The sequence below is a fragment of the Pleurodeles waltl genome, unplaced genomic scaffold (genome assembly GCF_031143425.1).
Source record: "Pleurodeles waltl isolate 20211129_DDA unplaced genomic scaffold, aPleWal1.hap1.20221129 scaffold_129, whole genome shotgun sequence".
Lineage (NCBI taxonomy): Eukaryota > Metazoa > Chordata > Amphibia > Caudata > Salamandridae > Pleurodeles > Pleurodeles waltl.
In genome coordinates, this window is record NW_027149835.1 from 302,155 (window position 1) to 315,422 (window position 13,268).

Below are 13,268 nucleotides of genomic sequence, written 5' to 3' on the forward strand. Positions count from 1 at the left end.
CTTTGGCTAAAACAAATGAAAGGTGAAAATCCTAAATTGTTGAGGTGGTCCATATCCCTACAGGGAATGGACTATACAGTGAAACATAGACCTGGGAGTAGCCACTCCAATGCAGATGGACTCTCCAGATATTTCCACTTAGACAATGAAGACTCATCAGGTCATGGCTAGTTTTATTGTCCTTCGTTTGGGGGGGGGTTGTGTAGGAAAGTACCATCTTGCCTGGCATGTTACCCCCATTTTTCACTGTATATATGTTGTTTTAGTTGTATGTGTCACTGGGACCCTGGTAACCCAGGGCCCCAGTGCTCATAAGTGTGCCTGAATGTGTTACCTGTGTAGTGACTAACTGTCTCACTGAGGCTCTGCTAATCAGAACCTCAGTGGTTATGCTCTCTCATTTCTTTCCAAATTGTCACTAACAGGCTAGTGACCATTTTTACCAATTTACACTGGCTTACTGGAACACCCTTATAATTCCCTAGTATATGGTACTGAGGTACCCAGGGTATTGGGGTTCCAGGAGATCCCTATGGGCTGCAGCATTTCTTTTGCCACCCATAGGGAGCTCTGACAATTCTTACACAGGCCTGCCACTGCAGCCTGAGTGAAATAACGTCCACGTTATTTCACAGCCATTTTACACTGCACTTAAGTAACTTATAAGTCACCTATATGTCTAACCTTTACCTGGTAAAGGTTAGGTGCAAAGTTACTTAGTGTGAGGGCACCCTGGCACTAGCCAAGGTGCCCCCACATTGTTCAGAGCCAATTCCCTGAACTTTGTGAGTGCGGGGACACCATTACACGCGTGTACTACATATAGGTCACTACCTATATGTAGCTTCACAATGGTAACTCCGAATATGGCCATGTAACATGTCTATGATCATGGAATTGCCCCCTCTATGCCATCCTGGCATAGTTGGCACAATCCCATGATCCCAGTGGTCTGTAGCACAGACCCTGGTACTGCCAAACTGCCCTTCCTGGGGTTTCACTGCAGCTGCTGCTGCTGCCAACCCCTCAGACAGGCATCTGCCCTCCTGGGGTCCAGCCAGGCCTGGCCCAGGATGGCAGAACAAAGAACTTCCTCTGAGAGAGGGTGTGACACCCTCTCCCTTTGGAAAATGGTGTGAAGGCAGGGGAGGAGTAGCCTCCCCCAGCCTCTGGAAATGCTTTGTTGGGCACAGATGTGCCAAATTCTGCATAAGCCAGTCTACACCGGTTCAGGGACCCCTTAGCCCCTGTTCTGGTGCGAAACTGGACAAAGGAAAGGGGAGTGAGCACTCCCCTGACCTGCACCTCCCCTGGGAGGTGTCCAGAGCTCCTCCAGTGTGCTCCAGACCTCTGCCATCTTGGAAACAGAGGTGCTGCTGGCACACTGGACTGCTCTGAGTGGCCAGTGCCACCAGGTGACGTCAGAGACTCCTTGTGATAGGCTCCTTCAGGTGTTGCTAGCCGATCCTCTCTCCTAAGTAGCCAAACCCTCTTTTCTGGCTATTTAGGGTCTCTGTGGAAACTTTAGATAACGAATGCAAGAGCTCATCCGAGTTCCTCTGCATCTCTCTCTTCACCTTCTGATAAGGAATCGACTGCTGACCGCGCTGGAAGCCTGCAAAACTGTAACATAGTAGCAAAGACGACTACTGCAACTCTGTAACGCTGATCCTGCCGCCTTCTCGACTGTTTTCCTGCTTGTGCATGCTGTGGGGGTAGCCTGCCTCCTCTCTGCACCAGAAGCTCCGAAGAAATCTCCCGTGGGTCGACGGAATCTTCCCCCTGCAACCGCAGGCACCAAAAAGCTGCATTACTGGTCCCTTGGGTCTCCTCTCAGCACGACGAGCGAGGTCGCTCGAATCCAGCACCTCTGTCCAAGTGACCCCCACAGTCCAGTGACTCTTCAGTCCAAGTTTGGTGGAGGTAAGTCCTTGCCTCACCTCGCTGGGCTGCATTACTGGGAACCGCGACTTTGCAGCTACTCCGGCCCCTGTGCACTTCCGGCGGAAATCCTTTGTGCACAGCCAAGCCTGGGTCCACGGCACTCTAACCTGCATTGCACGACTTTCTAAGTTGGTCTCCGGCGACGTGGGACTCCTTTGTGCAACTTCGGCGAGCACCATTTCACGCATCCTTGTAGTGCCTGTTTCTGGCACTTCTCCGGGTGCTACCTGCTTTAGAGAGGGCTCCTTGTCTTGCGCGACGTCCCTTCTCTCTGCTGGTCCAATTTGCGACCTCCTGGTCCCTCCTGGGCCTCAGCAGCGTCCAAAAACGCTAACCGCACGATTTGCAGCTAGCAAGGCTTGTTTGCGTTATTTCGGCGGGAAAATACTTCTGAACGACTCTCCACTGCGAGTGGGATCCGTCCACCAAAGGAGAAGTCTCTAGCCCTTTTCGTTCCTGCAGAAACCTCAGCTTCTTCTGTCCAGTCGAAGCTTCTTTGCACCCGCAGCTGGCATTTCCTGGGCATCTGCCCATCTCCGACTTGCTTGTGACTTTTGGACTTGGTCCCCTTGTTCCACAGGTACCCTAGATTGGAAATCCACAGTTGTTGCATTGCTGGTTTGTGTCTTTCCTGCATTATTCCTCTAACACGACTTCTTTGTCCTTAGGGGAATTTTAGAGCACTTTGCACTCACTTTTCAGGGTCTTGGGGAGGGTTATTTTGCTAACTCTCACTATTTTCTAATAGTCCCAGCGACCCTCTACAAGGTCACATAGGTTTGGGGTCCATTCGTGGTTCGCATTCCACTTTTGGAGTATATGGTTTGTGTTGCCCCTATCCCTATGTTTCCCCATTGCATCCTATTGTAACTATACATTGTTTGCACTGTTTTCTAAGACTATACTGCATATTTTTGCTATTGTGTATATATATCTTGTGTATATTTCCTATCCTCTCACTGAGGGTACACTCTAAGATACTTTGGCATATTGTCATAAAAATAAAGTACCTTTATTTTTAGTATAACTGTGTATTGTGTTTTCTTATGATATTGTGCATATGACACTAAGTGGTACTGTAGTAGCTTCACACGTCTCCTAGTTCAGCCTAAGCTGCTCTGCTAAGCTACCATTTTCTATCAGCCTAAGCTGCTAGACACCCTATACACTAATAAGGGATAACTGGGCCTGGTACAAGGTGCAAGTACCCCTTGGTACTCACTACAAGCCAGTCCAGCCTCCTACACTACCCCCACAGCATGCACCACCAGGAAAACAGTCGAGAAGGCGGCCGGATCAGCGTTACAAGGTCGCAGTAGTCGTCTTTGCTACTTTGTTGCAGTTTTGCAGGCTTCCGGAGCAGTCAGCGGTCGATTCCTTGGCAGAAGGTGAAGAGAGAGATGCAGAGGAACTCTGATGAGCTCTTGCATTCGTTATCTAAAGAATTCCCCAAAGCAGAGACCCTAAATATCCAGAAAAGGAGGTTTGGCTACCTAGGAGAGAGGATAGGCTAGCAACACCTGGAGGAGCCTATCAGAAGGAGTCTCTGACGTCACCTGCTGGCACTGGCCACTCAGAGCAGTCCAGTGTGCCAGCAACACCTCTGTTTCGAAGATGGCAGAGGTCTGGAGCACACTGAAGGAGCTCTGGGCACCTCCCAGGGGAGGTGCAGGTCAGGGGAGTGGTCACTCCCCTTTCCTTTGTCCAGTTTCGCGCCAGAGCAGGGCTGGGGGATCCCTGAACCGGTGTAGACTGGCTTATGCAGAGATGGGCACCATCTGTGCCCATGAAAGCGTTTCCAGAGGCTGGGGGAGGCTACTCCTCCCCAGCCCTGACACCTTTTTCCAAAGGGAGAGGGTGTAACACCCTCTCTCTGATGAAGTCCTTTGTTCTGCCTTCCTGGGCCAAGCCTGGCTGGACCCCAGGAGGGCAGAAACCTGTCTGAGGGGTTGGCAGCAGCAGCAGCTGCAGTGAAACCCCGGGAAAGGTAGTTTGGCTGTACACGGGTCTGAGCTAGACACTCAGGGGATCATGGAATTGTCTCTCCAATGCCAGAATGGCATTTTGGTTACAATTCCATGATCTTAGACATGTCACATGGCCATGTTCGGAGTTACCATTGTGACGCTATACATATGTCGTGACATATGTATACTGCACGCGTGTAATGGTGTCCCCGCACTCACAAAGTCCGGGGAATTTGCCCTGAACAATGTGGGAGCACCTTGGCTAGTGCCAGGGTGCCCACACACTAAGTAACTTAGCACCCAACCTTTACCAGGTAAAGGTAAGACATATAGGTGACTTATAAGTTACTTAAGTGCAGTGGTAAATGGCTGTGAAATAACGTGGACGTTATTTCACTCAGGCTGCAAGGGCAGGCCTGTGTAAGAATTGTCAGAGCTCCCTATGGGTGGCAAAAGAAATGCTGCATCCCATAGGGATCTCCTGGAACCCCAATACCCTGGGTACCTCAGTACCATATACTAGGGAATTATAAGGGTGTTCCAGTATGCCACTGTAAATTGGTGAAATTGGTCACTAGCCTGTCAGTGACAATTTGGAAAGAAATGAGAGAGCATAACCACTGAGGTTCTGGATAGCAGAGCCTCAGTGAGACAGTTAGTCATAACACAGGTAACACATACAGGGCACACTTATGAGCACTGGGGCCCTGGCTGGCAGGGTCCCAGTGACACATACAACTAAAACAACATATATATAGTGAAATATGGGGGTAACATGCCAGGCAAGATGGTACTTTCCTACACCACCCACTGAAGAGACTTGTGACACTGTGGCTTTGCACTCCCCAGGATTGAACAGTGGGCAACCCACCCACTGTAGAGACCTGTGAGACTGTGGCTTTACACTCCCCTGGATTGAACAGTGGGCATGGGGTCCCCTTGTGGATTTGGCATTGTGCACTCAACCGGCTGAGGTGCCCACCATTTCCCTTCCCCCTGAGGTGCCTGTTTTATTTCTATCTGATGCCCATGCAGTGTTCTCTCCGTCTTGTTCGGGTATCTTGTGTGGGCCTCGCCCATGCAGTGTGGGCCCAGTGGTCCACGGACTTTAAGGGTGGAATACCTTGGACTAATATTCTGGTATATATATTTGTAAATAGTGTATGTATATTATTTGACTACTGATTTTTAATATATGACAATCGTTCTCCTCATTTACTTTTGTCTTTGCATTCTTACATGGGGTTGGGGGTGTAACTGTGATGTATCATGCTGTATTAGTGTGTGTGTTGTCGTGGTTGAGGGTGGGGGTGGGTTTGTTGCGTGTTGCGTGTGTGTGTCACTGTTGTTTCCCTCCCCCCTCCCCTGATTCATAGGGACAGTACTCACCGTGGTCTTTGCTGCTGGCGTTCGTGCTCCTGGTAGAGGAGCAAGAAGATAAAGGCTGGGAAAATGTGGAGCTCTGGTTCCATGGCGTCCTGGTTCATCGTGGGGTGTGCAGAGGTGAGCGTTTTCCTTTCGAAGTCCTGTTTCCACCGTGTTTTTGTTCGCGGTGAATCCGCGCAGGAAAAGGTGGCGGATTGGTAAGTTGTGATACTGTAGGCGGTACATTGTCCTCCGCCTGTCTGTTGTCGGTGACCGCCGTGGCGGTCAGAGTGTTAAAGTGGCTGTCTTTGTTGGCGGTTTCCGATACGGTCATAATTCAATTTTTCACGCCGGCCTGTTGGTGGTCTTACCGCCGCTTTAACACCGACCGCCAGTGTTGTAATGACCACCTCTGTGTATTGTGTTTTCTTATGATATTGTGCATATGATATAAGTGGTATAGTAGGAGCTTTGCATGTCTCCTAGTTCAGGCTAAGCTGCTTTGCCATAGTTACCTTCTATAAGCCTAAGCTGCTAGAAACACCTCTATTCTACTAATAAGGGATAACTGGACCTGGCACAAGGTGTGAGTACCTTTGGTACCCACAACAAGCTAGGCCAGCCTCCTACACTTCCAGTGCAGGGTGAAGGCAGACATCCCCCAGAGCATGCACCACCAGGAAACACTCAAGAAAGCCGGCAGGATGAGTAGCTACAATGTTGCTGGTAGTTTTTATTCTTCTTTGTTGCGGTTTTACATGCGTCCTGGAGCAGTCAGTGGTCTATCCTTGGCAGAAGTTGAAGAGATAGATGCAGAGGAACTCTGGAGAGCTCTTGCATTCGTTATCTGACGACAAACCCACAGGAGAGACCCTAAATAGCCCACAGAGGAGGATTGGCCACCGATCCAGGTGAGCACCTATCAGGAGGGCTCTCTGATGCCACCTGCTGGCACTGGCCACTCAGAGGCCTCCATTGTGCCCTCACACCTCTGCATTCAATATGGCAGAGGTCTGGGACACACTGGAGGAGATCTGGGCACCACCCCTGGGATGGTGATCGACAGGGGAGTAGGCACTCCCCTTTCCTTTTTTCAGTTTCGCGCAAGAGCAGGGGCTGGGGGATCCCTGAACCGGTGTAGACTGGTTTATGCAAGGAGGGCACTATCTGTGCCCTTTAAAGCATTCCCAGAGCCCGGGAGAGGCTACTCCTCTCAGGCCCTTAACACCTATTTCCAAAGGGAGAGGGTGTAACACCCTCTCTCAGAGGAAATCCTTTGTTCTGCCTTCCTGGGACTGGGCTGCCCAGACCCCAGGGGAGCAGAAACCTGTCTGAGGGGTTGGCAGCAGCAGCAGCTGCAGTGGAGACCCCGGAAAGGCAGTTTAGCAGTACCCAGGTTCTGTGCTAGAGACCCTGGGATGTATGGAATTGTCCCGAGACAATTCCATGATCTTAGACATGTTACATGGCCATGTTCGGAGTTACCATAGTGACCTATGTATAGTGCACGCGTGTAATGGTGTCCCCACACTCACAAAGTTCGGGGAATTTGCCCTGAACAATGTGGGGGTGCCTTGGCTAGTGCCAGGGTGCCCACACACTAAGTAACTTGGCACCCAACCTTCACCAAGTGAGGGTTAGACATATAGGTGACTTATAAGTTACTTAAGTGCAGTGTAAAATGGCTGTGAAATAACGTGGACGTTATTTCACTCAGGCTGCAGTGGCAGGCCTGTGTAAGAATTGTCAGAGCTCCCTATGGGTGGCAAAAGAAATGCTGCAGCCCATAGGGATCTCCTGGAACCCCAATACCCTGGGTACCTCAGTACCATATACTAGGGAATTATAAGGGTGTTCCAGTAAGCCAATGTAAATTGGTAAAATTGGTCACTAGCCTGTTAGTGACAATTTGAAATAAATGAGAGAGCATAACCACTGAGGTTCTGGTTAGCAGAGCCTCAGTGAGACAGTTAGGCACCACACAGGGAACACATACATATAGGCCACAAACTTATGAGCACTGGGGTCCTGACTAGCAGGGTCCCAGTGACACATAACAAACATACTGAAAACATAGGGTTTTCACTATGAGCACTGGGCCCTGGCTGTCAGGATCCCAGTGAGACAGTGAAAACACCCTGACATACACTCACAAACAGGCCTAAAGTGGGGGTAACAAGGCTAGAAAGAGGCTACTTTCTCACACAACCCCCCCCCAAACGAAGGACAATAAGGCTAACCTTGGCCAGTTGAGACTTTATTGTCTAAGTGGTGATAAGTAGAGAGTAGCTCTGCAATAGACTGGTTACTCCCTTTATCATCCACTATACTGTATGGTTACTTCCCTGTGGGGATGTAAACCACCCTGTTTGAAGTTTTTTAGCTAAGCAACATTGTGAAGATGTATTTTCAGAGTTTCTATCAGTAAGTTTTAGTTTAGAGCAGTGGGAATTGTCCACTGAACCTATTTGTAGTGATGGAAATGCCAGACAGGGATGCTGTCTCAGAAAAGCCATAGCTGGGCAAAAACTTTGTCCATATGGCTGGAAGAGAGAACAGGGATGCTGTTTCTCTTGAGTTGGAGCAGGGCAGGGATGCTGTCCTATGAGCTCCACACTAGGGCAGGGATGCTGTCCTAAGTGTTGTGAGGCAGTGCAGGGTTTCTGCACTAAAGTTTCTCTGGGAGGGTTGGAGGGATGCTCCATGTTAACTAAAATGGTGCTCTTTTTCTCACCAATGTTAGTTATCCCACAGAGAGGTACTTCTATCTCAGGGAGTACAGCTTTGCCAGCTGATGTTTCCCTTGGAACAGGTGCCACCCCAGGAGAGGTTTCTCCCACCACAGGAATGGTATCCTGAATGGCAGGGTGGTTAGGGGATACTGTGATACCCTTTTTACCTGTTGATGGAGAGGGATCCTGAGTTTTCAGGCCTTCTCTCCTTTGCTTTTTCATTTCAGTAGAAATGAGAGGGAACAATTCCTCAGGGATGCCCAGCATGGCTGCATGGGCATAAAACTCTACATCAGCCCAACCTGAGGCCTCTAGGTCATTACCTAAGAGACAGTCTACAGGTAAGCTAGGTGATACCACCACCTGCTTAGGGCCAGTAACTCCACCCCAACTAAACTGAATTATAGCTAAGGGAAGAAACTTAGTGGAGTTATGGACATCAATAATCTTATACTGTTGTCCAATGATGTGTTGATCAGGGTGCACTAGGTTTTCAGTCACCAAAGTGATACTGGCACCTGTGTCCCTGTAGGCCAAGGCCTCAACACCATTTATTGAAACTGTCTGCCTGTACTTATCCATTGTAAGGGGACAAGCAGCCAGTGTGGCAAGGCCAATGCCACTAGGTGTGACAGAAACTGTCTTGGGACTGACTACCCCAGTTTCTATGATGGACCCATAAGTGAACCCAACTACACCCTTTGCTTGACTGTTGCCAGCAGTCCCACCACTAGTACCACTACTGCTAGGGGCACTAGAGCTTGATGTATTAGTGGTGGTAGGCTCAGGGGGTTTACCTGGACAGGACTTATCCCCTGGCCTATGGCCTCTGTTTTTACACACAAAGCACCAAGGCTTTTTAATGTGTGCAGGTTGAGAAGAAGAGGAAGAATTAGTTTTATCCCCAACCTCTGAAGAGTGTTTAAGATTTGAAGTGGGATCTTTGGTTTTACCCTTATCCCCATGCTTATCTTGAGATTTTTCACCATCTTTCTTCTTATTGCCATCTTTGTCACCCCCTGTATGAACTTTTCTGTTCACCATTGTTCTGACCCATTTGTCTGCCTTCTTTCCCAATTCTTGGGGAGAGGTCAGATCAGAGTCTACCAGGTACTGGTGCAACAAATCAGACACACAATTATTAAGAATATGCTCTCTCAGGATCAAGTTATACAGGCTGTCATAATCAGTAACTTTACTGCCATGTAACCACCCCTCCAAGGCCTTCACTGAATGGTCAATGAAATCAACCCAGTCTTGTGAAGACTCCTTTTTGGTCTCTCTGAACTTTATCCTGTACTGTTCAGTGATTAAGCCATAACCATCCAGGAGTGCATTCTTAAGTACTGTAAAATTATTGGCATCACTTTCTTTCACAGTAAGGAGCCTATCCCTACCTTTTCCACTAAATGATAGCCATAGGATAGCAGCCCACTGCCTTTGAGGGACATCCTGTAAAACACAGGCCCTCTCAAGTGCAGCAAACCACTTGTTAATGTCATCCCCCTCCTTATAAGGGGGAACTATCTTGTGCAGATTCCTGGAATCATGCTCTTTTGCAGGATGACTATGGGGAATAGTGCTGCTGCCACCATGGGTTTCTAAACCCAGTTTCTGTCTCTCCTTCTCTACTTCTAAAGTCTGTCTATCCAAATCCAGCTGTTGCTTCTTGAGCTTCAGTCTGGTTTGTTCCACTCTCAATCTATTGAGCTCCCTTTCTAACAATCTGTCATCAGGGTGGGTGGGAGGGACATGCCTTGAAAAAGAAGTATGGTGAGAATGGACAGAAGGAGACCTGTCCCTTACAGAAGCCACCCTAACAGCTTGGCTAACAGAAACATCACTACCAGTATGGTGAGAATAAATGCTTTTGCTATGATGTGAGACAACACTATTTGTATGGTGTGGCTCTTCATCATTACCAACTATGCTAGACTGTCTAGTAATGGGAAGGCTAGGAAGTTTCTTTCCTGAATCTTTTCCTGGGGGAGTCCCTGGATCAGATTGAGAACCATTAGCTACTTTTTCAACAGATGGGGCACTTCTAGCCTTATCCTGTTCTCTAAGCAAGTTAAGTAACAGTTCCAAGGAAGGATTCTTCCCTACACTCAAACCTCTCTCTACACAGAGACTCCTTTCTCCTTTCCAGCTAAGGTGGTCATATGCAAGTTTGGACAGATCAACATTTTGGCCTGTGCCAGACATTTTTAGAGAGAGTTAAAATGATAGTAAAAGATAAAAAGTTTGTCAGAGCTTTTAGAAAGACAGAGAAAAAAACTTTTAAAACTTTTTAGAACTTTTTAGAAAGTTAGAAGTACTTTTCAGCACTTAGAAAAGAGTGAAAAGAGGAAATGCAAAACTTTTTGGCTATGTGTATATACACTGACCTTGTTTTGTATATTTTTCTCTTATGAAAAGTACAATGACAAGAGTGGTAAGTAGTCTCAAAGCACTTATCCCACAGCTGCACAACCAATGTAGGAGGCTGGACTGGCTTGTAGTGAGTACCAAGGGGTTTTTGCACCTTGCACCAGGCCCAGTTATCCCTTATTAGTGTATAGGGTGTCTAGCAGCTTAGGCTGATAGATAATGGTAGCTTAGCAGAGCAGCTTAGGCTGAACTAGGAGACGTGTGAAGCTACTACAGTACCACTTAGTGTCATATGCACAATATCATAAGAAAACACAATACACAATTATACTAAAAATAAAGGTACTTTATTTTTATGACAATATGCCAAAGTATCTTAGAGTGTACCCTCAGTGAGAGGATAGGAAATATACACAAGATATATATACACAATAGCAAAAATATGCAGTATAGTCTTAGAAAACAGTGCAAAAAATGTATAGTTACAATAGGATGCAATGGGGAAACATAGGGATAGGGGCAACACAAACCATATACTCCAAAAGTGGAATGCGAACCACGAATGGACCCTAAACCTATGTGACCTTGTAGAGGGTCGCTGGGACTATTAGAAAATAGTGAGAGTTAGAAAAATAACCCCCCCCAAGACCCTGGAAAGTGAGTGCAAAGTGCACTAAAGTTCCCCTAAGGACAAAGAAGTCGTGTTAGAGGAATAATGCAGGAAAGACACAAACCAGCAATGCAACAACTATGGATTTCCAATCTAGGATACCTGTGGAACAAGGGGACCAAGTCCAAAAGTCACAAGCAAGTCGGAGATGGGCATATGCCCAGGAAATGCCAGCTGCGGGTGCAAAGAAGCTTCGACTGGACAGAAGAAGCTGTGGTTTCTGCAGGAACGAAAAGGGCTAGAGACTTCCCCTTTGGTGGACGGATCCCACTCGCCATGGAGAGTCGTGCAGAAGTGTTTTCCCGCCGAAAGAACGCCAACATGCCTTGCTAGCTGCAAATCGTGCGGTTAGCGTTTTTGGATGCTGCTGAGGCCCTGGAGGGACCAGGAGGTCGCAAATTGGACCAGCAGAGAGAGGGGACGTCGGGCAAGACAAAGAGCCCTCTCTAAAGCAGGTAGCACCCAGAGAAGTGCCAGAAACAGGCACTACAAGGATGCGTGAAACAGTACTCACCCGAAGTCGCACAAAGGAGTCCCCACGTCGCCGGAGACCAACTTAGAAAGTCGTGCAATGCAGGTTAGAGTGCCGTGGACCCAGGCTTGGCTGTGCACAAAGGATTTCTGCCGGAAGTGCACAGGGGCCGGAGTAGCTGCAAAAGTCGCGGTTCCCAGCAATGCAGCCCAGCGAGGTGAGGCAAGGACTTACCTCCACCAAACTTGGACTGAAGAGTCACTGGACTGTGGGGGTCACTTGGACAGAGTCGCTGGATTCGAGGGACCTCGCTCGTCGTGCTGAGAGGAGACCCAGGGACTGGTAATGCAGCTTTTTGGTGCCTGCGGTTGCAGGGGGAAGATTCCGTCGACCCACGGGAGATTTCTTCCGAGCTTCTGGTGCAGAGAGGAGGCAGACTACCCCCACAGCATGCACAAGCAGGAAAACAATTGAGAAGGCGGCAGGATCAGCGTTACAGAGTTGCAGTAGTCGTCTTTGCTACTATGTTGCAGGTTTGCAGGCTTCCAGCGCGGTCAGCAGTCGATTCCTTGGCAGAAGGTGAAGAGAGAGATGCAGAGGAACTCGGATGAGCTCTTGCATTCGTTATCTAAAGTTTCCCCAGAGACAGAGACCCTAAATAGCCAGAAAAGAGGGTTTGGCTACCTAGGAGAGAGGATAGGCTACTAATACCTGAAGGAGCCTATCAGAAGGAGTCTCTGACGTCACCTGGTGGCACTGGCCACTCAGAGCAGTCCAGTGTGCCAGCAGCACCTCTGTTTCCAAGATGGCAGAGGTCTGGAGCACACTGGAGGAGCTCTGGACACCTCCCAGGGGAGGTGCAGGTCAGGGGAGGGGTCACTCCCCTTTCCTTTGTCCAGTTTCGCGCCAGAGCAGGGCTAAGGGGTCCCCTGAACCGGTGTAGACTGGCTTATGCAGAATTGGGCACCTCTGTGCCCAACAAAGCATTTCCAATGGCTGGGGGAGGCTACTCCTCCCCTGCCTTCACACCATTTTCCAAAGGGAGAGGGTGTCACACCCTCTCTCAGAGGAAGTTCTTTGTTCTGCCATCCTGGGCCAGGCCTGGCTGGACCCCAGGAGGGCAGATGCCTGTCTGAGGGGTTGGCAGCAGCAGCAGCTGCAGTGAAACCCCAGGAAGGGCAGTTTGGCAGTACCAGGGTCTGTGCTACAGACCACTGGGATCATGGGATTGTGCCAACTATGCCAGGATGGTATAGAGGGGGCAATTCCATGATCATAGACATGTTACATGGCCATATTCGGAGTTACCATTGTGAAGCTACATATAGGTAGTGACCTATATGTAGTGCACGCGTGTAATGGTGTCCCCGCACTCACAAAGTTCAGGGAATTGGCTCTGAACAATGTGGGGGCACCTTGGCTAGTGCCAGGGTGCCCTCACACTAAGTAACTTTGCACCTAACCTTTACCAGGTAAAGGTTAGACATATAGGTGACTTATAAGTTACTTAAGTGCAGTGTAAAATGGCTGTGAAATAACGTGGACGTTATTTCACTCAGGCTGCAGTGGCAGGCCTGTGTAAGAATTGTCAGAGCTCCCTATGGGTGGCAAAAGAAATGCTGCAGCCCATAGGGATCTTCTGGAACCCCAATACCCTGGGTACCTCAGTACCATATACTAGGGAATTATAAGGGTGTTCCAGTAAGCCAATGTAAATTGGTAAAATTGGTCACTAGCCTGTTAGTGAC